The following is a 24,641-nucleotide window of genomic DNA, read 5'->3' on the forward strand; positions in this document are numbered from 1 at the left end:
TGGTTGTGCTGGAGAACAATATATTCACAAATTGTCACCCACATTCACCATTTGAGTTTGTGTGGTGTTTAAAGCCCTGCACTTGCCAGCTGTATAAAGAGGGGAAGAATATTATTCCCTTCACTAAGGAATTCAGGATACAGGCAGGAGCTGGAAAGAAGCAGGTTGGGGTTCAGGTGAACAGCCTGACAGGCCAGCTGTCATCCACTTCATCCACTGGCAAGAAAACATCTGTCAGGGAATGCTTTGGCTTTACTTTGGTGTTCAGTGCTTTAGCAGAGCAGTATTCTGCTGAGCTGCTCTGTCTCATACTGGAGCAATCTTCACCCATGCCTCTGCAGTCAGCAGGAGAGCAATTGCCAGCTCCATGGCCATATAAAGGCCACAGGAGTAATCTGTGACAGATTTGATGACAGCAGGGGAAATACTCCTGAGAATTGTAATTGTAAGGGCTAACTGCAGCCCCAGATAGCTTTCAGCTGATGATCAGGAATAGCCCGAGTCAATGGCTACTCAAGCTTCAAAGATAAGAACGTGCTCTGATTTAAGAGCCTATTTCTGTGGGCAAGGCTGTGAACTCTTTACTGCTGTTGAAGACATCCATCAGCCCTTTGACATTAGCAGGATTAATTCCTGGTTAGAAGGGCAGCAATCTGGCTCAGTGACACTGACAAATTTCTGCTTGTGTGTTGTCATTTTTTTTCAAGCATGCGCAGGAAAAAAAACCTCAAACATAGGCAATGCTGGTTGCATAGAAATTCTGTCTTATAGGATCCCATCTTATAGGATGTATAAGAATGGAATATGGTTCTATGGATTTGCCTCTCCAGGATCATTGTCAGTTTATTTCATCCTGGATGCATTTCTGTGTCCTAGTGCTGTTGTCTGGTGTGGTTCCCATGTATCTGTTTGTTACAAAAAGGCATAATGAACTGGAAGAATCTGTCTATATCCTTAGGAAGGAAAATAAGTCAATTTGTAGTATAGAAAAGGCCACTTTTGTGCATGTTGCATTTCTGTCCTGATTAGTGCACAAGGATTGGCCTGATTTGTGGTACCAAGATGAGTGTGTCACAGCAAAATGAGTGTGTTCTCATTGCTAAACTTTTCACCCAGTTCAGTCTGGGAGTGTTAAGGACATCCCTTTGGTGGCAGTGTAAAAATTGATCTCTGTGTTTCATAGGCTCTTCTGGAGTTCCACCTGCAACAGGGAGATGATCAAAGTATCGAAAGTCTGGCCTGAGCTGGGAAATTCAGTAATGGAGACTCAATGATTTGTTCAGTAGAAACCAGACTGTATTCAGGTCTCCTCTGAGATTAGATGGCAATGGGTAAGAGATGACAAAACCTTGGGTTTAATTTAAATATATAGTAATTCTGTAGCTACTCTAGCCTCTTTCTCTGCAGTGCCACCAAGTCAGCAGGGAGACAGTCTTTGCTATCCATGATAAAGTCACTCAGAAAAATAGAATTCTAAACTGAAAAGTTAACATTTTCAAGTTGGTTGCTGGAACACATCCTTTCAGGTCCAAATTTTTACATCCATTCCACTCATAAGAAAACCAATATCTTTGTTGTCTGTTTGTCAGACTAGGAAGACTAAAAAAGACTTCCCACAGTAATGCCTACAATTGTGCAATTCATGGATTAAACTGCTACTGCTCTGCAATGAGCTAACAGAGGTTAGTATAATTTCAGCACATTTTCTCCAGATTTCAGAGTGGGTACTTTTGAAAGAAATATACAATTTTGCCTCTGCCTGCTATAACTAACAGCCATATTTTTTGCTTATGTATTAGAGAGTGTGATAAGGGATTGTAGTTCAGAAAAACCAAATTTTCTGTTATTTGAGTTGAAGTCCATCACTGGAAACTACAATTCATCCTGCTTATGAAGTGGCCCAGAAGGAGGCCTAAGACATACCAACCAATGTGTTACTTCCACGTGGGGATTGTGCATACTCTGTGTATGGAATATAAGAAGGAAATGCATTCACATTTTCATATGCCATAAAGTAAAGGCTGTATTACTCTATAGCATTACACAAGCATGGTGTCATGAGATGAAGCAGAAAATCTCCCAGGCCTGTTTCTTCAGCAATGCTTGTGTTTTGGTTCAGTCCCCAAGGTTTCTGCCTTATCAGATGCAGACAAAGTGAAAAGAAACAGTACCAGTGAAAACTGCTATAGATCCATACATTGCGTGATGCAGTGTGGAATGAGACTGAAATGTGTTCTTTAATAATGAATACTAAAGTCAACATTTATAATAGTAACAGGAGATACTGAGTTTTCTTTTCATTTGAAGGTCAAGAGTTAATGTCATATCTCAGCTAGGGAGCTGAGACATACAGTGCCCCATTTATTCCTACTGCAGTGTGTCAGGCAGACGCCAGCACACAATGTCAGCATCTGGCACAGCTTCATGAGGAATGAAGTTTTCACAAAGACATGATCACTTCTGTATTATAGTTTGATGATATGATTTCTTAAGTAAACTGCAACTTCTCTGACACTAAATGTTTTCTGTCTGACTGAGAACTTTGCTGTGAATGACAACATATTTTTTTTGCCTTGTATCCATTGCTCATTTTAGCTATGGAAAGGAGCAGAGTTGGAAAATGCTGTCCTTTGTAGCAGTTACTAAGGCAAGGCTCTTGTTTGTGTCCTGAACCCACCATATTCCAAGTCAATAAGGTAACAAGCCAAATCCAGTTGTTCATCTCTATACTTGTGTGCGTGTGTTTATAAGATTGATATTTGACCGTGAGTTTTTGCCAAACACAGACTTATAGTGTCAACACCAGTTGGAGAAATAAGCAGGGAAGTGTGCAGGGAGCCACATGAAGACTACTGTCTGAAACACCAATCCTGGAGATAAAAACAGGACCTTAAATTAAACAATAGGCTTCTGTGACTGTCCCTCCCTTTTTGTTTTCAGTACTGTCTGCGCAACATCAGTGTTTTCATCCAGTTGTAATGGGAAATTCTGAGTATCTCAGTTTATATTAGGCCTCAGTTGACCAAAGCATCATTCTTATGCTCAGTGGTAAATGTTTACTTGCATCTTGTGCTCTTTAATATTCCCTGTTTCTTCCTTCAGATGTAGAAGTAATGGATTAACCAGAATCAGTTACCCAAAGGCTGTTACTCAAAATGCCTTTGAAACTATAAAAAAGAGGCACAGAGGCACTTCCAGGTTATTTTCTAATACCCTGATGTAAGCAAATACAGAAAGAAGACCAAATCTCCACTTATGTGTTGTAAACCACTGCTGAATTCAGCATATTCAGATGGTCGTCTGTGATTGCTAAGACACACACAAGTTTTGACACATCCTCTTCAAAGACTTGAGATACCACCAGGAGGAGGTGAAAGGGTTTGTAAATTTACTATATGTACCTAATTTAAGACTTTTCAGAACTGTCTGTTGACTGAACATGGTACAGAAGTTTGACATTAAAATCACTGAGACATCCCAGTAGACATTTAAGTTTGTGGTAGCCTTCAGAGATTCTGTTGTGAATAGAAACCTTTCACCTGTTCATACTCTCAAGAGAGGCATCTTTTCTCTCCTCTGAGGCAAGGAAACAGAGACCTGCACAGACAGCAGCTTGGTGAGGGTATCTGTTCTGTTGCGTGACTTCTGCTGGGGAGGAGACCACCCTCTTTTTTTTGAGTGTCACAGAACACAGCTTGATTTCTGTGAGCTGGGGCCAAAGTTTTCTTTTTTTCTTTATTTTTTTCTCTCCCTGCTCCCCTCCTTCCTTCCCCCCACATGGTGTCTGCTTTCAAGATTGCTTCAATAGCCAGCATTGTAACATACAGAGATGGATTTCCACAAAATTAATTTCAGGGCTTGGATAGGAACTGATTATGAATCTTTGTAGTCCTACAGATGAAGTCATTAAGAAAGAACTCAGAGTGGAATGCAGCCAAGGTCCTTAGCTAGAGCATGGCAGTGATTGCACAACAGAATATGGGAAGAGTAAGAAAAATGACAGTACATAATCATTTCATACCATTCATTAGTTTCTCCAAACAATGAAGAACACAGTGGCACATGTTAAATCAAAAAAGGCCTCTACAAAAAGTAGCAAAACCACATGTGTGATCCAGCAGGATTTTGAGGTGAAAGATATTTGGACAACAACCTTAATTGTCACAAATCTATTTTAAATAATCCATAATATCACAGTGATTTCAATGTCATTTTAGAGAACCATTTCAAGTTCTTCATATATAGTAATGTAACACAGTAAACAGAATTATAGTAATTGCAACAGTGCAACAGTGGACAGGAACAACTTATGAAGATAAATACTTCATTATATTAAAAAATAAGTTGATAATTTTCCCTCACATTTTTACTAGAAATTTTTTTCTTGACTTGTTTTTTCTCTTGAAAGAAAGGGAAATAGCAGTAGAAAAAGGAGTGTGGTAAATTCCTTAACTAAACTAAGTTTTGCATCATGCACAGTTTATTATGGTTTTCAGTTAACAACGTTACCCATAGTATTCCCATTAACATCATTTATGCCATCACAACTGTTACAAGATTAAGTTTGTTCTAAAGACCTGCAGTTTATTTTTGAAATCATTGTTTATCCTTCAGAAAAAGCATTTATCAGTTACAAAAAAAACCCCACAAACAAACATGTCTAGGTTTTTAACCCCAAGTACTTTCAGCTGAATGTAAAATATAGAAAATATTGGACAAGACATATGTTCAGGATGGATTAATTTATTCCCTTTTTTGCAATTCAGCTGTCCAGTGTGTGAGACTGCCACTTGGAATCTGGAAAAGAAAGGCTCAGTTTCCTCCTCTATTTGATCTATACCAGGGATTTCCAACTTCCCCGGAGAGGACTCTTCAACACTGAAAATGGGATGTCTTGAAGGATTCATGATCTGCAATTCCTGCAGCCCTGAGGATAACTAGTTCAGACATAAAAATTATCTGATAAACAGCTGAGACAATTCTCCCTTTGAAGCTGGTTCCATCTACAGATGAATGTGCTGTTGGAAGAAGTATTTTTCCTTCTTTTCCGCTAGTGCTGTGTCCCTCTGCCCCGCGTTCTGCCTGTGTGACCCACGTAGGTGACTGTCATCCCTCTCTGGGATATTTAACAGTTTTGTATAAAGTCAAGCTGCTTCAAAAATAATACTGGGAGAGCATCAGGCATTATTTCATAGAGTCATAGAGTGTAAAGGGGTTGGAAAGGACCTTAGAGATCATCTAGTCCCAAGTGCCTGACACAGGCAAGGACAGCTCCCTCTAGACCAGGTTGCTCAAGGCCTTATCCAGCCTGGATTTCATGATCCATTTCTTTGCATTACCCATTTCTCATGAAAGGATGTAATTTCTCTTGTGGGTTACAGTCACACATCCCAGTGGAGTGTTGCCCAGAGAAATTATTTTTTCTCAAAGCCAAATAGAGATATTGTAACAGACTTATACTGAAGTAATCAGACTAAGTTGGAGCAGCTTTATGCTGGCTTCCTGGGCTGGCTTCAAGGCATGTCCTTTTGCTCAGGTGTCTGTGAATTACAGTCCCTATCAGAGTTGCTGAAATGGCCTTAGATAACTCAGATAGAAATGGATTTGGTTCTTGACACAGCATTGATAGTGGTGTCATATTCATGTGAACTGCAGGCCTCTGAGATCTGGATTTTGGTGTTAATTTTCCTATGCTCTATTTATATTCAGTGAGGAGAAATAGAAATTTTTTGTGGCCTAATTTATCTCATCTATATTTCAAATGCATTTCAGATGGATTGCTAAGATATTCATTTTCTGACCAGTTACTGTAAAGAGAGCATCTGTTCAGCAGGACATGCTTATACTGTATTTAGGTGAGAAGAATCTCACCTTAGTTGTCTGTCACTTGCTTCACACTTCTTGCATACCAAGAACACATCATTATACTGGTCCTGAGTGTCTGAATGCTCCAAGCAGAATTCACTGATGCACTGGGGATTGAATAGCACAGTGGAATTTTGTAGATGTGAAAGAGTTAAAATGACATTATGAGGTTGATATTATGAGCTGATAAAGAAAAAAAAAAAAAAAAAAGCAAATAAAAGAGCAGAATTGCATAGAGAGAAAAGGTTCATATGTGCTGACATGCCTGTCCTGGCACAGTTTAGCTTAATCCACCCTACTTGCTTTTTTCACCCTATTCTTCAATCCTCCCTTCTAGAAACAGATTTAGGTATCCCTTTATCTCTGTGAGACTGTACTTGAGTTACCTTCACTAGTAACTTATTCCATATGTCTCCTTCTCTGAGAGTGAAGCAACCCTGCCCAAGCCCCTGTTTGCTCATTCTTACCTAATATTTCAATTTAGTCCCTTAGTTTTCCCCTTTAAGTAGTAATAACAAAAGCCCACCCGTTGAGGTTGCTTTATATTTTCACTCCCTTTCTTAATACTGAAAGTTTCAACTACACCATCTCCCAGATTTTCTTGCCCATGGAGAACAGCATCAGCTCTCACAGATTTTCTTTGGTTTACAATACACATATATATGTGTAAAAAAAATCAAAACTGTTAAGAATAAAAATTTAACATTTCCTCTTTCTATTTTTTTTTCTTTATCACATGGCAAGAACTTGGTCCTGAAAAACAGTTTTTAATCAGGTGGCTAATCAAATTAATCCAGTATAGCAGACAACATCTAAGAGTTTCTACATGCTAGCTTGGAGGACAGAGAAGCAGAACACTGTCTCGTGTCAAGTAGTCATAACACACATGGGCTTCTCCAAGTCATGCCACCAGGAATAGGTGGAGCAATATACTATAAGCAGTACCAGCAGGAAGGAGAAAGAAAAGTTCTGAAAAGCTCTGTCATTTCTTCTTGGAAGGAAAATGTGTTTTAAACATTTTTCCTTTAGTGCCGGTGTTAATGGTAAAAAATCAGATTTTCTTATCTAGAGAAATATAGCGAAATAATAAAGCACTGAGATGCCAGAGTAAGCCTTTTTTTTTCTTATACAAAGAAAATATAATTGTTTTCATATACCTTCAAAGAGGATTAAAGTTGAAGAGATAAAGATGGAAAAATGGAGAGGAAAAAGACAGTTTTTACTGTCTGATTCTCTTCTGTCTTACACTGAGCTCTGGTTTACACTGGCAACTCTCCAGTGGCTTGCTGCTGATTTATACCTTCATTTGTGAACTTCAAGCTCTGAGAACAGGCTGCTGTTATATTTAATACACTAGACACAGATTAAAACAATTTGACTTTAATTCCTGGTGTTGCCAAACTGTCCTATAAAAGAGCCTAAGAAAGATGTTTCCGAAAGCAGATCCGTGATCTGGGAGCTTCCTAACCATTTTGCTAAGCTGCTTAGGTACTCTGTCTGATCAGTTTTCCTTGAAAAGGAACTCTTGGCTGTATTCATGAAGAGATTTATAGGTCTGCATTTTTAGATACAAAAATGAAAATTGAATTTTTCATGGACCAGCTTTTCAAATGCTCCTAAATCTGTAAGTACTGTAAGTCCATTTCTTTCTTTTTAGCGTGGTATTTTACAATCATCTTCAGGTCTCCCCAAGAATTTGCCTCAACTTCATCTGTCCTCTCATCTCTCCCGCATTCAAGTGCACACACAGAAATCTCCTGCCCAATCCACTTGGTGTTCTTCAATGTACTTGGAATAAGAGATTTTGCAAGAAGTATTGATGAAGATTTTGCATTCCCAGGTTCTGCTATTAATACATAGCCCAGGGGTTAGGACATAGGAAAGTAGAAAAGCTGCCTTTCTTAGCTATAAGGAATTTGAACTTAACTCACCCCATGCTTTTTTTAGTTGAAACTGCTCCACTTTATGCAGAATAATTAAACATTAACTGGGCCCAACACAGTGACCTGGTTTTCTTCTAGCTCTTGCTATACAAACTAGTTAACATAAACCAGGGAATAATTAACTAGAAAAAGAAATAGAACCCACAACTATTTTTGTTCAAGTGACCTCTATAACTGTTTAAAAAAAAATTTAAAAAGTTTTCTTTTGTTTTGACCTAATCTGTACTTTAATATTCCATGCAAAATACAACTGCATCTACAGGAGAGAAAGACATCTTGTAATATCTGTGTCCCATCAATTATTCTTCTAGAGTAATAAAATGGGTTTGGATTACTATAGAATAGTAAAAGAGACTGAATGTGAAAGAATAGATTAATTATTAATTTATGAAGAAAAAACCCCCTAACTCTCAGAGTCACACATTAAGTAGGGGGTGGGGAGAGTGCTCTACAATCCTACAAACTCTTCTGTGGCTGTACTTTGAAAGACAAAATGGGAATAAGACCCAGATCCTCCAAGAAAAATTTGATGCTTTTCATTCCCAAGCAGAAGACCTTAGAGACCAGGGTAAGACTGTAATGTCTTAGAAGAGTTTTATTATTTCCTATGGGCCATAATTAGTAGCCACAAACTAGGGGATTCAGATAATAGGAAATATTAAGGGTGTTTTAGTACTAGAGGTGGTATATTTTACATGTATGACCTCCCAGTGGAATTCACAGCCTCTGAAACAGTAACATCAGCTTCCCACACAATGAGGAGCAAAAAGTAAGCACCTGACAACAGAAATCAGGAAAGCCAGAACTGTGAGTGAAAAAGTGCCTATAGTCAAGATGGAAACCCTTAGGAGAAGATAAGGATTACTTAAGTAGTAAATCCTTCCATTCAAAAAGAAAACAAACCACTTTCCCTTCATAAGAAATAACTCAGAACACTGAGTGCTCTGACATTAGATTAGATAGCTCAAATTCAAATCTGACTTAAGGGATTTGAACCTACAAAACATACCTTCACTGTCTAAATCTTCAAACAATGAAACTCACTGAGGTGTAGCTCTTGTTGAAACTTGACTAAAAATAACATCTGAGAGAAAGGAGAAAAAGCAGGTGACTGCTGCACTTTCTTGAGAGACAGGTTTAATTCTCTAATTTAGTACATACTTGAGTACTTCACAAGAGGTGAAAATATTTCAGAAAAAATCTGATAATTACCTGAGATGGCATTCTAGGCCAAGGGGTAGGACATCTGTCAGAGGTGAAAGTGGACTGGAAGCCTTGTGCAGCACTTTGTGACGAGGTGCAAATTGTCCCCTTGCCCTGCCTGAGCCAGGCATTCATCAGAGCAATGCAGGGGTGTCAGGGAGCACCCCCACACCCCAAGGCACCCACCCTTAGGAACTAAAGGCCTGATGTAGAGGGGAATGAATCGCCTTCAGGAGTTACTTTTCCACTTCACTGTGGAGAAACCAGGGACATGGAGTTGAGGGATTCTGTGACTCTGAGTGTCCTAGAAAATGTCTTCCTTAAGTTCTCTGCATCTTATAAAATAAGGATGATGCTTTGTCCTAATTTTGTCTCTTCCAGTTTAAGTCATTTCTACCCTGTACTACCCAGCAGTAGTCTTGTGGCATTTCCCAAGCTTGAGGCATGTGAAAATTGTTTGTTATTGTAATAAAAATAATAACAATAGGATCATCTTGAATCAGTGCTTCTCTCCATTTCTGACTGATTTAGGCTGCCTGTGAGGTCTAAATCATATAATTAACAAATTTTCTATCAGAGCTTTTACCTATTCTGGCAACAGCTATTAAAATGTGATTATATGCTGCGAGCAGGTTCTGTTATAAAGCAGCTCTATAATGTTTTATAGAAAAAAATCTTAGTTTATTTTTGTAATTTCATTGTACTGTGATTTATATTTAACACCTCTGTTTTCCATTGTCAGCAAGAGCCAGTATTTCCAAGTGTTCATTTTACTGATCAGAATTTTATGAACAGTACAGAAAGCTCACAACAAGCTGGTATTCATTACTAGAAGTATAGAATTTTAAGATTAAATTTATAATTTAATAACTCACTGATATTTTCACCAGGAATGTGTTCACTGTTGGATACCCAGCTGTTTTTTTTAAATTTAGGCCAGCCATCAGAAATTAATGCTTGCTTCTTCTGAACTTAATCTGATTTATAAACTACAGAGGATAGACACACACAAATGTCCACACTCTATCATCTTACACAAAGTGCAAATGATATGTGACATGACACTGCAGAGCCTGTTGCTTTAAATCAATACTGTCAAACAATATTGAAGTACGAGTTTAAAGCAATGGCTTACAGGAATTCCAGTAACACACACAATGTTTTGTTTCTTCTGCTTATGAACTCACTGTTTCAAGCCTTTCCCAGTGATGGAGAAGAATAACAAGGATGTTCCATACCACTGAATGAAGTCATTGACAGCAGTGTTTTCTTGCTGACATGATACATTTGCTTTATATAATACAATACTTCATCCTCCAGGATACACATGCTCATACCTGCATACATAAATATAACAAACATACACATGTATTCTACTTTTGAACTTGTTAAACAGCTCTATACAGTGAAACAGTCCTATAAATATACACCTTTTATTGAGAATAAGTATACATAACTGTGCTGAACCAAATAGAGCTATATCAGGTGAGACTAAATAAAAATTTGGCCCAATATCAAATGACACTAAATAAAAGTTTGGCCCAACCTACACAATTAGACCTACAACCTGTTTATACTTACACAATGTAGTAGCCTTTTTTATTGTGTCAGCAGCTAGGTTTCAACTCATGTAAATAATCACTAGTTGTACCAATGCCATGATGAAAATCTTGGTGTTGAATACTGTTTAATTCTTGTAAACCTGAGGTGACAAAAAGCAATAACTACTCCTATTTCCCTTTAAATGAATTTTCTTAGTAATGAAGTAGGATGGATTGAATCAGTGTTCAAGTAATGGAAGTGAAAAGTATCAATAGAATAATCAGTGTAGGAACAGCTGGGTTTTTAAGCACATTTATTAAATTGCTGAGGAGATTCGTGTAACTCTATAAAAGGCAAAACAAAATTTTCTTTTCATATTGTATTAAAAAAGTCATTTGCTGAAGGAAAAAAAATCTATAACTTGAAATAAACACCTGTTTTGTATTGAGATTTTAGAATATAATTTAGAAACCAAATAAAATTTTTGAGAAAAATGAAAAGTTGACGTGTAAAAAAAAAAATACTCCCACCATTGTCTTCCTTTCATTCTCAAATACATTCATTTTTGAGGCTAGGAACAATTCTCTTTTCTTTTTTTTTTGTCTGACAAAATAATTTATTGCAAGGATTTATTCTATTCAGCTGCTGATATCTTTAAAATTGTTTTATTTTTCTACAGTCTTTAGCTTTAAGAATTTCATGAGACATCTCATTTAACATATAAGAAAACAGTATTTTCAATGGTTTCCCTAAAATAAATTCCCTAGCTGCTAATCTGAATTGAAATTCATCAATGTTTTTGATTTGACAGAAATTCAGAGAGGGTTTTATTCCAGGCTGAGTGAAGAACCACTTACTGGCAGAGCCACTGGCCAGTGACCTGGGCACAGGTCAATTTCATTTGAGGATCAATTAGCTTCAATTTACACGATTAAGATCCTTGGCATTTGGCCCAGCAATGACATTAAGGCTTGTGAGCTAGGAGGGCGAGGCTCAGTAATTGCTATCGTTAATGACCTATCTGGAGAAGGCTTTAAGCTCCAAGAGGATCAGGATTTGGTGTTCATGGGTGCTCTTGGGGGACCAGCAGAGGACCTTGTCAGCAGGTCTGTATTTATCAGGGTGGCTCACTGGAGCTGAAAGCAGTGCTAAACTCACATTACACACAGGTGTGAATAACTACTGAGGAGGAATGTGGGCCAGTGAGCTTCAAGTTGTATTTCTCTCACTCTCAAGTTGGAATCCTCAAACATATGTTTCCCAGCCAGGACTGTACTCTTTCAGAACTTTAGACTCAACATGTTTCCACTAATTCCAGTCAATGTGTTTCAGACTTTTCCTTCATTTGTCTGGAAAGCATCCAATACATGACATGATTTCTCTTTCCTCTCTATCAGTTATTCTTATGCTAAGTGGAGATATGAAAAGCACAGAAATGTTCCCAATATCACTTATTCATTTGCACAGTCTTCTACCCTCCCACACTGCCTGCTGTGCTCAAAATCCCTTGTCTTCTGTTACATACTTAGTTAAATAGGTTTCCTTTAATCTTAAACTATTTCAAATGTAAATCTTGAAGGGCATGATATTGCACCCATTGAAGTCTTTCCAATGTGTAGAGATGGCCCAGCTATAAAGAAATATCACCAAGGGAGCTCTGATGCAGTGGGGAAGATGAAGGCATCGAACTAAAGGCTGAATAATGACAGTATTTCATGAGTGACTGTGTTCAAATGTAGATGGCAATGTTGTACTTTTTCTGCCACTGGTGGATCTCAGAAAGTCAGCCCTTATGAGACCAGAAACTTGCCTTTCCCTTCATGTCCTTTTTTTGTCAGAATAATCAAGAATGAAATTATTTTTTAAATTTTCAGGGGGGCATAAACAATACACTATGGGTCTCATGCCTTAATTGTCCTCACAAAGCTTTCTGTGAAGATTCCTCATTGCCTTATACCTGGTACTATGGGACTCTGTGGTTTGTGCTCTGCTCACAGAAATTATAAACATGGAGAGTAAATGAATGGGGCTGTGTGATCAGGAGATCCATCCCTGTAAATATTTACTGACATATTATAACAAGACTGTTGTAAACAAAAATTCATGAAAATCCCCAAACCTTAGAGATACCACTGGTTGCTGCTACCATTATTGTTGAGGAGTGACTTTGAACTGAAAGAGAGCAGGTTCAGGTTGGATATTAGGGTGGTGAGGGACTAGAACAGGTTGTCCAGGTAAGCTGTGGATGTCCCATCCCTGAAAGTGTTCAGGGTGGGTACAATGGGGTTTTGAAAAACCTGGTTTAGCATGGCAGGTGCTTGGAACTAGGTGAATTTAGTCCCTTCCTACCCAACCTTAAGAGAAAGTAGTGTGTGTAATGAAAAATGGTATTTTCTGAAGAACAGACACTGCTACTCACAGCTTGAAAAATGTAGTTTTCTACATTTCTAATCCTTTCAGTAATTAATGCCACATAAGAGAATTACATGGTAATAGTAAATATTTCCAATATTTAATTCGGTTTTAATTTTGAATCTTGTGAAACATTTTCACATATTTTCCAAGCTAAAATGTTAAATGCCTGAAGGAAACACTTGGTTGTATTATGTAACTGGTAATCCATAGATATGTTTCACAAGAATTGTAAGCAACAGGAATTATTAATATCCTTTTCTGTTCTTTACCTAGCATAACTCCAGAGTGAAAAGCAAGATTTTGAACCACTGATTCATGGTTGATGGATTTGCTCTATAAATTTTGTTATGTTACGGTGGATTTGGAAATGGAAACCTTGCAAGCGAGATAATTTCATATTGCTGTTGTTATTCTCATATACCTCTTTCCCACAGCTTTGATGGTGTTGTTTTCAGCTAATGGCATGCAATAAATATTTTGTGAAACATAGAACATTTCTGTGGTTTTATTAAGGGATATTTTAAAAATATACAGCTCCACAGCATTTCCTGAAGGATTTAACCTTGATTCTCTTTAATGAGCAAGTAATGCTTATCACAAACCTGAAATGTGTTACTGTAAATTTTCCAGTGGTTATAAAACACCTTTTTTTCCAGACACTTGCTTTAAAGCACTATTTGAAAGAAAAAAAAACCCTATGTCCTGGAACCTATATTTGCTAATGGAAAACTGAAAGCCAGCATTTTTTACCTTAATACCAAAACTGGTATTTAAAAAAAAAAAATTCTGAACAGAACCAAACTTGAGAATTCATTTCATATAACCAAGTAATTCTAAAAAAATTAACTATTCAAAAATATATTTTAGATTAAAAAAAGAAACATGCAAGTTCTTGTTTGTGATATAGCAAGTTAATTCCTCTAATCATAGAATGTAGAGATGAATTGTAGAGTTATTTTAGGCCAGAAGGAACCTCTAGAGTTATCTGATCCAACTCCTTTCTCAAGAAAGGTTTAGTTAAAGTAGATGCTCAGGACCTTGACCACTTAAATGTTTAATACCTTGAAATAGAGTCTGTGCATCAGCCTGTTAGGTATTTTTAGATTTATTTTCTTAAGATTGAATGATTCAATTCCCTCCTTAGAGGTCACATTTCATTATTATTTTTGTTTTTCTGATATAGTCTCAAAAATAATGAGAAGTATAAACTGTGCTTGTACAAGCTGTAGTATAAGAGGAAGCAAACAGGAACTTCATCATCTGTAATTTACACCTAATTAAATTATCTTCATTTCTAGGATCAACTCAGCTTATATAAAGACAGCCTGTATAAGATGATACAAAATTCATGTTGCTTGGGGCTCTATGTAACTACACCCATAAGTCTCCAACAACTCTGGCTTTGATACCTCTTGGAAAAAAAAATAAAACTGTGATAGAAGATCAGCAATGGAGGAAAAAATCCTAAAAATAACCCACAACAACAAATTTGCAAAATCAAAGCGTAGCTATAAGTAAAGCTTTGAAGTAAACCTCAACCATTGTGGCATTTCAAAAGCAGGTGAGAAAAGTATGTTGCACATATCAAGAGTGTAAATTTCCAGTTAAGAAATACAATTCTCAGCCAGGAATTCCTATTGCTGAACTAATACTACAGTGAAAGGTTGGTATCAGCAGAAGCCTGAGTTGTGTTGCTGTCCTCTGCTGTGGGTGTTCCCATACGAAGTTGCTGTAAAACATGATGCTTTTTGCTGTGCTGTGCATAAGGCTTTTTCAGACCAAGGTGAGACTTGTAAATTTATTTTCATATTTTTCTTTATTTTCTGCAGAAGTAAATCTGTCACTGTCAACACAACCATAATCTCACTGATTACTTGCTGGCTATTTCATGTTCTTCTGTTAACTACGAAGCAACACCCACAAAGTGGGAGATTATTCAAACCACAAAGCTGTTATGATTAGTTATTGAAAACAGAATTGTTTTAATAAGACATCTTTATCTGAGTATTTTTGTAGTGCCATAAGAATAGAAACAAATACATTGTAGACAACTAAATGATAATTTTTCTATTTAAATTGGAATTTTCACAGTGAATTTGCATCATGAAATGATCTGAATGTTTTAAACAATAAATATAATTTTATTGGAATATGCTTCAGGATTCTTGAGTTAATGAGACTATAAGGAAAAGGCACATCATGTGCAAATTAAAGGATTTTTAAAAAGGAATTTGGGAAAGACCTGTTACAAAGAGGTAAAATGTCAGCAAAATCAATGCAGATAAATTAACTTACAGCAGTAGAAAATCTGGTCAGAATTTTTTCCTATAGGAATTCCAGTAACTTTGTAAAGATCAAATTACTCTGTTCTCCTAGAATTATGTGGAAAATGATGTGACATCTAGAAAAATTTCTTGGAGAGATTTTCTGTATTTTCTGGGTTTGGATAGGCTGTGAAGCTCATAAAACCCCTCCCTCTGAGCCAAATGTGGTAAATCCAGAAATACAAACATATAGCTGATATTCATTTTCTTCATTCTCAATGAAAAAGTTTTCGCTCAATTGACTCTGAGTTCTGATTCATTTCATTATACTAAAAGTGTCATCTGTCCATCTGCCCCACACAGATTCTTCAAATGTATATTGTAATTTATGTATTTGAAGAAAAGATTGAAGAAGTTCAGGTTTAGCAAATAATTCAATCACTCAAAAACTTGCCTGTGATCACAAGAGTTAAGATATCTCATTAACTTGGACCCCAGTTTAAAGACCTTGACTGAAATTGTCAGCTTGCTAAAGGCAGTGGGATTTCTGCCATTGTTTTCTATAGCTTTGAGATTTCATCCATCCTTCAAATATGTCTTGTAAAATATTCCATCAGAAACTATTTTTATTGGATTGAAATTCTCACTTCTTTATCAGGATATGATCATTGTTACCTTTTGCTTGGGGTTTAGACTGTCTTTGGAATAAATGTTTAGAATTACCTTCCATTGCTCCTCATAGGTGACATGACTGATTTTTGCTCTGGCTGCTCTCCATGCATTAAACTAATTGAGCTGCAATAGAACAATAGGAAATAAAGCCCAGTACTTTCCAAGAACCCAATGAAAGCCTATTTAACCTTCCTTGAAGTCAATAGCAATTGTACACTTAATTCCTTTAGGCTTTTTTTATTATTTCATGCCTCCAGCTAATAAAAAAGTAAAGTTTTTTGGCCTCCTATATAAAAAAAATATTCTATACATCCCAGTGTAGCTACTATTGCAAAGGAGCTGTTCCCCTCCCATTTTTTAAGTTCTTTAATTTTATCCACATGCCTCTCACCAGTGTCTGTGCCCAGACGGAGAAGTGAGATATGTGTCCAAATGTATTTCTAGGAACAGACTGCAGAGCCTATCAGGCTTTAAAACTTGATTGCCCATCAGCTGTTCTCTGTAATTGTTTGCTTATTTTTTTGACTTTAACAGAATACAAAGCATCTCAAAGCTGAGGCTACAACGTGTACATTTTAACTCTTTCTCTACTCTTATTTCACATTACCTTTACCAGTCATTACTTAGCATCTGCAAGGCAGGATCTTAGCCCTGAATTTCTGCAACTGGGAATTCCCCCAGGTGCTCTAAATTCAGCAGTGCTTACACACATGAAAAGGTTACCACAACATGGTAACATCAGGGCCCTGCAGTCTGTCAGGGCTTTTCCGTTCTGCTCCTGATTGTATCTCTGTGTTGATATAGCAACTTGCTCTTCACCACAGATGGCTGGGAGAAAACCCTCCCGTGGAGCAGCTTTTCATCAAAAAACACTGTTCCACCAAAATAAGAATGTTCTGTGAAATTGCTTCTCTCCTGAATTTATTTTGTTCAAAGGGAAAAACAGGGAAGGATGCACCAAAGAAGGGGCAGGCCTGGAATCTGCTGCTCCTTGTATTAATATTTTTTTTTTTTTTTTTGAACAATGGCAACTTACTCTTGGGTGTAAAATTGCTATCAGCTTCAGGAATGCTGAAGCTCTCTCCTCTTAGCCAAGAGATGTAGAAACAAAGTGTTGGAAGAGGCTCATGGTTCCTCTGGCCCAAGGATCTTTTTGTCTGTGGCAGTGGCTGCAGTGCTCTGGCTTCAGCAAAATCATACAGAGGACATGGGCTCCACTGAGTGCTTTGGGCACCTGCTTGAGAAAAATTAACTGTAATTTTGGGTAACTTGAAGCGCATTTTTACAGTCTGAGTCTTGGTCCTTCAGAAATTTTAAGAATTTTTTCTTACAAGCACATGCAGTCATGTTTCAGATACTTCATTTAGACAAGCATGAAACTGAAGAAAAACATTCTGCAAGACTAAAATGTTATTTAGTGGAAAAACATTTTAGGAAGTGATAAAAAAAATCTTGCTCTATAGGATTAGATTGTGCTGGAATTGTAATTACAAATAGACTTTCAAAGATCCAAACAAGAAAACCTCATCTTTCTTTTCCTTGATTTCCTTTTGACGCATTATTTAAAAAAGCAAAACACCAATCCATTGGTTGAATCTTTTTTGTTTCAGGTCATTTGTTTCATTATTTGAAAATAATGTCATTTTTTCTTCCATCTAGTGTGTCCAATATACATAGAAAAATGTTTTTCACTGTAATCTATTAATCCGTGACTGTCATGAACTTTAGAATAAAAAGAATTGTTTATGTGTAATTTTCTATGGTGCCATTTTTTCTAATTGGAACATTGTTGTATTGTTAGGAAAAAAAAGTCTGGGTAAAACAAACATGGGAAACTCAAAGCAGATAATTACCCAGAGATCACTAAATAGAAATGTTATGCACCTCCAGTACTAAATTACTGACAGTATGTGTTTAACAGAAATTTGAAAAACATGTTTGTATTTGTGCTTATACTGATCCATGAACTGCAGTCAGCTGGCTGAATGTCCTGGGATAATACTGATGTCCTGTACATTTTTGGCATGAAAGAATCTCATTTGTAGTGACTTGAAATTGAATCAAGCATGTCAAAGGGAAGTAGAGTGCCTGTATCATGTTTCCCAAAGCTTGAGAGCAGGCAACATTCTCTTTTCAAGCTTAGTTGATGTAGTACTCCACTAAATGCCTCCTGGCCATTGAAAATATCTTCCCAAATATGTACACTTTTATTCTTATAAAAGAGTAAGAGCAAGAGCAGACACTGATAGCAAATACTTTTAAAGGACCTAAGAAATAAAATTCTTAGTGTATAAATTCTGAAGAAAAATGGTGTATAGACAGTGGGTTTTGCCTTAAATTTCTGTTATTGTTTGGTCTTTTTAAAGGGAAATAAAAAAGGCAGGGACACACACTGTCCCAAAACAAAAACAAACCACAGAAAAGAGTAAAAAGCTGATGTTGTCCATGATGATCAGATGTTACTGATTATCCTGCCCTCTCAAGATCTAGGAAAAAAGGAGGAATCAGATCTTGTCTTCACAGCCATTGTTTCCATCCACCAATCCATGACAATTCAAGTATTTTTAGCTCCACAGGTTTTCTGTCAAGCCCTGAGATATCAATGTGTGTCTCTGCATAGACAAAGAGGGACAGTTTTGACAAATCAAAGTTTGATCATGCCTTTCTCTAGGGGAAAATTCTGCTATGAAGGTGCACTCAAAATATCAAAAAAACCCAGAGAAATTTCTCCCAGGCATAGCTTGTGATTTTTGACCAGGTCAACAACATATAATGAACTATGGGAAGATACTTTTCTATCAAGGACTGAGAGTGGAGAAGGACAAAAGCTGCCAGTTTGGGTTTTTTAATTTCAGTTTATCTTTAAATTAGAGACACGTGACCTCTGTGTGAGCCTCATACAGATTTAATAATCAGAATTTTGGGGAACCATCATGTGAAAAAGCAGAGGGAAATTAATATTTTTCACTTTTTCCCTGTGGCTACAGAACATAAAAAGTGCCTTATGTCAGTGTTCTTTCAAAAGCTTCCATTGGTCCTTACAGCTTCTATATTTAAAGCTGGAATTTTGAAAACACCTGGAAAAATAAATCATGAAATTGCAAAAATAAAGATTTTAAAATTAAGTAAAAAAAAACCCCTGACCTAAACTACAGTGAACTATTTTTCCTTCCCTAGCAAAAATGTAAGTGTGATTGGGTTTTGAGTCCCCCAAAGCTCATGCAATCTCTCTTTACTTTTAAATTCTTTCATGCCTCAAAACTGCTCTAATATCAGTTGAACCTGTTTGAACTCCACACCCAACAGAGCCTTTGGCAGTCATTTGACTTTCAGCTTATATGAGTGACTATAGTTAACAATTAGTCTGTTATTTTACTTCAACATCTTAAAAAAACCTACATTATGTCAAACAGCAGTAAAACCAATTGCCCCTCTCTCTATGGCTTTTGCTTTGTGTTCTCAGTTTTGCCTCAAATTACAGCTCTGTGAAGATAAGAAGTGAATTTCCAGCCCTTGGTGGTGGTGAGAGGAAACACTCATCCAACTTCAGACAATATGGGAAGCTAAAAGGAGGTGTCTTTGGGGTAGCTGACACCTGAATTCTAGTTTTTCTTCTAAATTTTACAGACTCAAGTTCTTAGAACAAGCAGTTTGAACACACTGCTAGAATTGAGTGGCACTGCCCAATCAGTGAATACTAAAAGGAGTGAAGTGTTAGAAGAATAGTCTGCAGGATTAAAATGCCTTTTCTGAATGTTTCACTCTACCAGTCCTGGTATGCATAATGCCTTCCATAAAATTCCATCCAGGTTTTTTCAATTTTTCTTTTAAATGACAAGTACATATCTTGAGAAGAATTTTTTTTTTCCTCAATTCCTCTCTCCAAGATACATTTCAAATATAATCTTAAATTATGTAGCAGTTCAGAAGAAAAGTGCACCATGCATTCTCTCTAATTATAATAAAAATTAAAATAATTAAAAAGAAAAAAAAGGTCACCTCCTATTTCAGGATCTTGCTTGAATCCATTCAAGAAATCATCTGCTGATACTGACCATGGCTTATTTCAGGGAATTGTTCACACATACAAAGTCCAGGGAGGTATAAATTACCCCAAAGTCCAGGACATTTGTGTTGGACAGGTGAGGTGAAACATGGTGGGCTTGCTCAAATTCCATCAATGTTGGGATCTGAAATGCCACAACTTTTCCAGCTTCCAGATACATTAATTAAAGAAGAAGCATGTGATGACTCTGAGAAGGTGACACAAAATGGATACAGATGAAATAGATTTGCTTAGAGGCAGACTGCAAAATGTATATATTTTGGATTTGTATTTACATAAACAAACATTAACCAGTATTTTTATGTATACATAAACATATGTGTGTGTATTGACACACAAACTATGATTTGTTACATGTTCAGTATTTAAAATTATATTATTTGGGGCATATAAATGTACAAAGCTATTTCTTATAACAGTCAGCCACTGACCATAGTAATGAAGGTATAAAACTTGACTTTTTTTTATTTTACTTAGTTCTTTACTTTCTCCTACAACTTCTTTCCCTTTCTCTTTTTTTTTTGTCTTTAAGCCCTTTTATTCAAACATAAGATCTCTCCTAATATCTAAACAGGATAGAGGCATATACAAGTAAGATGACCAATGTGCCAAATCAAACAACATTTATTTTACCAGGGGAGAGGAATATGTTAGAAGAGAAGTCTGTTTTTATATTTAGAATATATTCAGAATGTTTGAAGGGAAGCAGAGCAATCTCCCGCTGTTTTCTCTCAACAGAACACACTGTGTCACCAGCAAGGCAGTGTCCAAAAGCAATAGTTTTACCTCTCTCTTCTTCCAATTTTCCACCTCAGTTTTTCTCTTCCTTGAAATGGTTCATGGAGAAACCAGAATGGATATAAATCAATGAGTGCAGCAGGCACTCAGATCAGCTGTGTCCTCCTCTGAGAGAACGCAGCACCCAGAGCTCCTCTGGAAGGTGCTTTGCTTCCTCTGCTGCAGCAGTAGAGCTTGAATTCCTTTCAACATCAGTCTGCCATGATAAAGATGCTTAGGAGGATTTCATCCCAAGAGTATGGAATTGCAATAAAACCTTTGCAAGGCAGCAATCACCAGCAAAGCTTGTTTACTCGTTTGTTCTTTAGGGAGTCTGCCCAGCAACATCAGTCCCTTGGTGTGAACTTCCTGTCTGTATAAAAACATTTCTACGCTTTGTCCTTAATTTTTTTCTTACTAAACTTGCAAAGAAACCCCAAAACAAAACAAAAAAAACCCCCATCCTATAACAGCCCCAACATTTTTATGAAGTTATTAATATTATTTTAAAAGGAGCAGTTATTTCAGAAAATCCTTTATACTGGCTTCATTCTTCAAGAAGGATTCCAAAATAATTTGCTAATATTATTTGTTTTAGATTGTGTCTAGTTAGAACATGCATTTTAAAACATAATCTGAAATGAGTGGCACACACTCATGTGTGCTCAGGTATGTCCATACCTGCATAAGTGGATGATGGTCTTGTGTGATAAAAACACTATTTTTATGTGCGTTGGAGGAGACTCCTTTATTTCTATCTCACAACACAAGGTATGATGATGGCATTTTTGACAAATACTTCTATAGATAAACATGTTCTAAGTCTTGGCATGTTTACATTAAATGCAGCTCCTGAGGACTGGGCAAATCCTGAGAATTTGTTTGTTTCCATGCACCTCTCTGAACAGAGAGCAAGGCTCCAGGAAACCTCTGCTAGGCAGCCATGAACCTGAAAGGAGCTTTTCTTCTTCAAGTTTGGATTCTTCTTGGGTCTTGCTTGATTGTTGCTTTCTGCTTTTCACTTTTTCAAGCAGTTATTTATCCTTTTTTGATAATTTCTTGATTGAATCTGCTGGTTTATTGGTTGAAATATGTGCTTTGCTTTAATAGAAGGGCTAGGATTTATTTTTTTTTTCCAATAAGAAGGAATATAGAAAAAAAAGCAGATCATAATAATAATTTCACTCTTTTAATGTGGCTTTCAGCATTCATGGAGCTTTTAATTGAATATTATGTTAGTCTGTAAATAAACTCATAGAACCAGAACACCTTAGAATTGGTGGTTTTACTTTTATCCAGGTATCTGAAGGTTTACAGCCTTGTTTCAACAAGTTCACTGATGGGCACGGGTCAGCTTGGCTGGAAAAATTCCCAGTCCCAACAGGTGCTAGAAGCCAGCACTGCTGGCAAATCAGTGGTGGACAGCTTTCTCCTCTTGTATTTCATAGCATCTTAGGATTTTATGAAAAAATATGAGACATCTTATAGGTGGGTCCAGCTCTCAGACAAACTGGAACATCAGAGTGCTGAAAATCTGGGCAAATACACTTTCTGGGAGAAGGACTAACACACATTATCTAACAATTTAACCTTTTGAACTGGACATCCTGACTCGGTCACTTGATTTCTAGTTTCAACTCCTGTGTCCTAAAGACAAATTAATTATAATAATCTATATAAAAGACACCCATGGATTAGAGAATGAATGTTCCAATTTTCTTTTTTCAGATTTATAAGGAGGTTTAGAATCTTTCATATACACAAATATTACTCTGGAAAAAAAATCCATCAAGTTCTTTGTGTGCAAGTGCAATGCCTGAGTACATCCAGCACTGACAGCAATGGTCCTCTCAATGATTAAATGTTTGCAATATGCTGAGTCTGTATCAGCTCCAAAAGGTGTGTCTCAAATTATGATTTACTGACACTTGGATGCACTGTTGACCAGCTCATGCCTTGTGTGCTCAGCAATAATGATTTTCAGCTTCCCAGCTACTCAAAAGATCACTTGACATGGCTTTGTGCATTTCTGAAGTGGAAGACACATGCTTTCATCAGCTGTATCATAATCTTTGCATCAGTGTGCCCAAAGTCTTACATTTTGCCCTTTAATGTTGACTTTAATGTTAATTTAGCTTATTTCACAGCTAAATTTGGTGAGTGCATTTCTGCCATTTAGTCTTCTATTTTATTATATTTTCCACTTCTTTAAATTTCCCCTTTCCTTGATAAATTCATTTCATAAATTAAATCAGCATGGCCTGACCCAGAACATATTAAAATGCCACTTGAATCAGTTCCAAATTCAGGTGCTTATAAAAACAAATTTGAGGAGCAACTGTAATTCCAATCCCTCCTATGTTATGTGAGCAATTTAAAATTATGGAAATACTTCCAATTTTATAGGCAATTTGAAATGGAAAACAACCAGAGTTCTGGGCATGTGCTCTGTATATAGGGATTTTGCAAATAGAAATGCTTTTAAAGTTAATTTCCATGTGCACCCTGTTACCTGGTTCTGCATATGTTAAAATGAAAATTACACATTTATATTTTAAAATTCAAAATGCTGTTTTTATTGGACTTCTAGCCAATAAAGAGAACATCTGTACTATAAATGCAATATGTCTGGTCAATTTGTATTAAAGTCATGGATCTTATAATGCATCTATATATTAACTATTCTTTCCATATAATAGAACACATTTTGGGGTGAGAGGAAGAAAACAGGCTAAGTGTTCATTGGCTCCTTAGGCTATAAAATATTATAAAAAATTAAATTATCTTCAATTGATGCCCATATATTGCTATAAGCACACAAAATCCTGACATATAGACATAAGTTTCTTTTTGTAATGCTTAAATGTTTTTTGTTCCTTGCACACATGCATGGCATCTTAGTTTATCCTTTTTCTGCCACAGTGAATCTTTAGGCAGATGGAAGTAGTAGAAGAATTAGGTTCAACTGTGAATATCAGTGGTAGAACTTCACTTTAACAATTCTGCTGTTTATTCCTTCATTTAATGAAACAATTATTTCCTAGCTCACACCTTAAGCACCCCTATAAAGTATGAAGGGTTGTACAATCAAAAATTAGGAAACATTTCCTTCATAGTAAGAATATATCTATAGCAAACTAAAACTACCTTTAGTCAATATGGTTTATACAGAGCTGGTGTAATGATACCTGTCACTGAGGACAAATATTGCAGTTAATCAGTAAGTGCAGCAAAGACTTAGATCATCTCGAGGTGGATTTACCATGCTTATAGACATACCCTTGCATTTTCAGATGTCTAATTATTAATAGGTGATTAAATAAAAAATGAAGTTTTAAAATTTTTCTTAAATTAGTAATAGTCTGGTCACTTCCCTGAGGAAACTGCGCTCATACCTGTGTGTGAAAAGACATCAAAGTTGTTAAAAGCTTGTGTGTGCAGGTTTTTGTCTGGTGTAGACCAGAAGAGCTCCACAGATGGATCCAGGCATCATCAGAGGACAGCAGCACCCACCAGCAGCTGGGGCTGCTGAAAAGTGAAGGCCCAGAGCACTCCTGATGGTGGAGAACTCTAAATTAACCTGCACATGACCAGGCAGACATTTGGAAATGCAAAGGCTTGTGATAACACTGCAAGAGCTGCACAGGGTAGAGTGGTTCACATTTTCCAGGAACTAGGCTATCTGTTAGAAGAGGAAGTATCAGATACAGGTTTTGTCTAAAACAAAACAGAACTAAGGGTCTAAGGAGAAAAAATGAAACTGAACATTACAGAGACCAAAAGGGCAGAGAGGCACAGTGTGCAGGATTACACATTCTTTAATGACAAAGATGAAAACCTTTATTCCTAGGCAAAAGAGAGTCAGCAAAATATCCTTGAAGGAAAATGTGTTCA

At 36.7% G+C, this 24,641-nt stretch overlaps 1 long non-coding RNA gene across 1 annotated transcript; it reads left to right on the forward strand.

Annotated features, from left to right (window-relative positions):
• Positions 1 to 2,595: 2,595 nt before the first annotated feature.
• On the forward strand, positions 2,596 to 13,460 carry LOC111923092 (uncharacterized). The gene is made up of 2 exons (XR_002860914.2): positions 2,596 to 2,696; positions 13,242 to 13,460. It is a non-coding gene; the product is annotated as an uncharacterized LOC111923092 (long non-coding RNA).
• Positions 13,461 to 24,641: the final 11,181 nt, after the last annotated feature.

This window comes from Cyanistes caeruleus, chromosome 4 (genome assembly GCF_971803275.1).
Source record: "Cyanistes caeruleus chromosome 4, bCyaCae1.hap1.1, whole genome shotgun sequence".
Lineage (NCBI taxonomy): Eukaryota > Metazoa > Chordata > Aves > Passeriformes > Paridae > Cyanistes > Cyanistes caeruleus.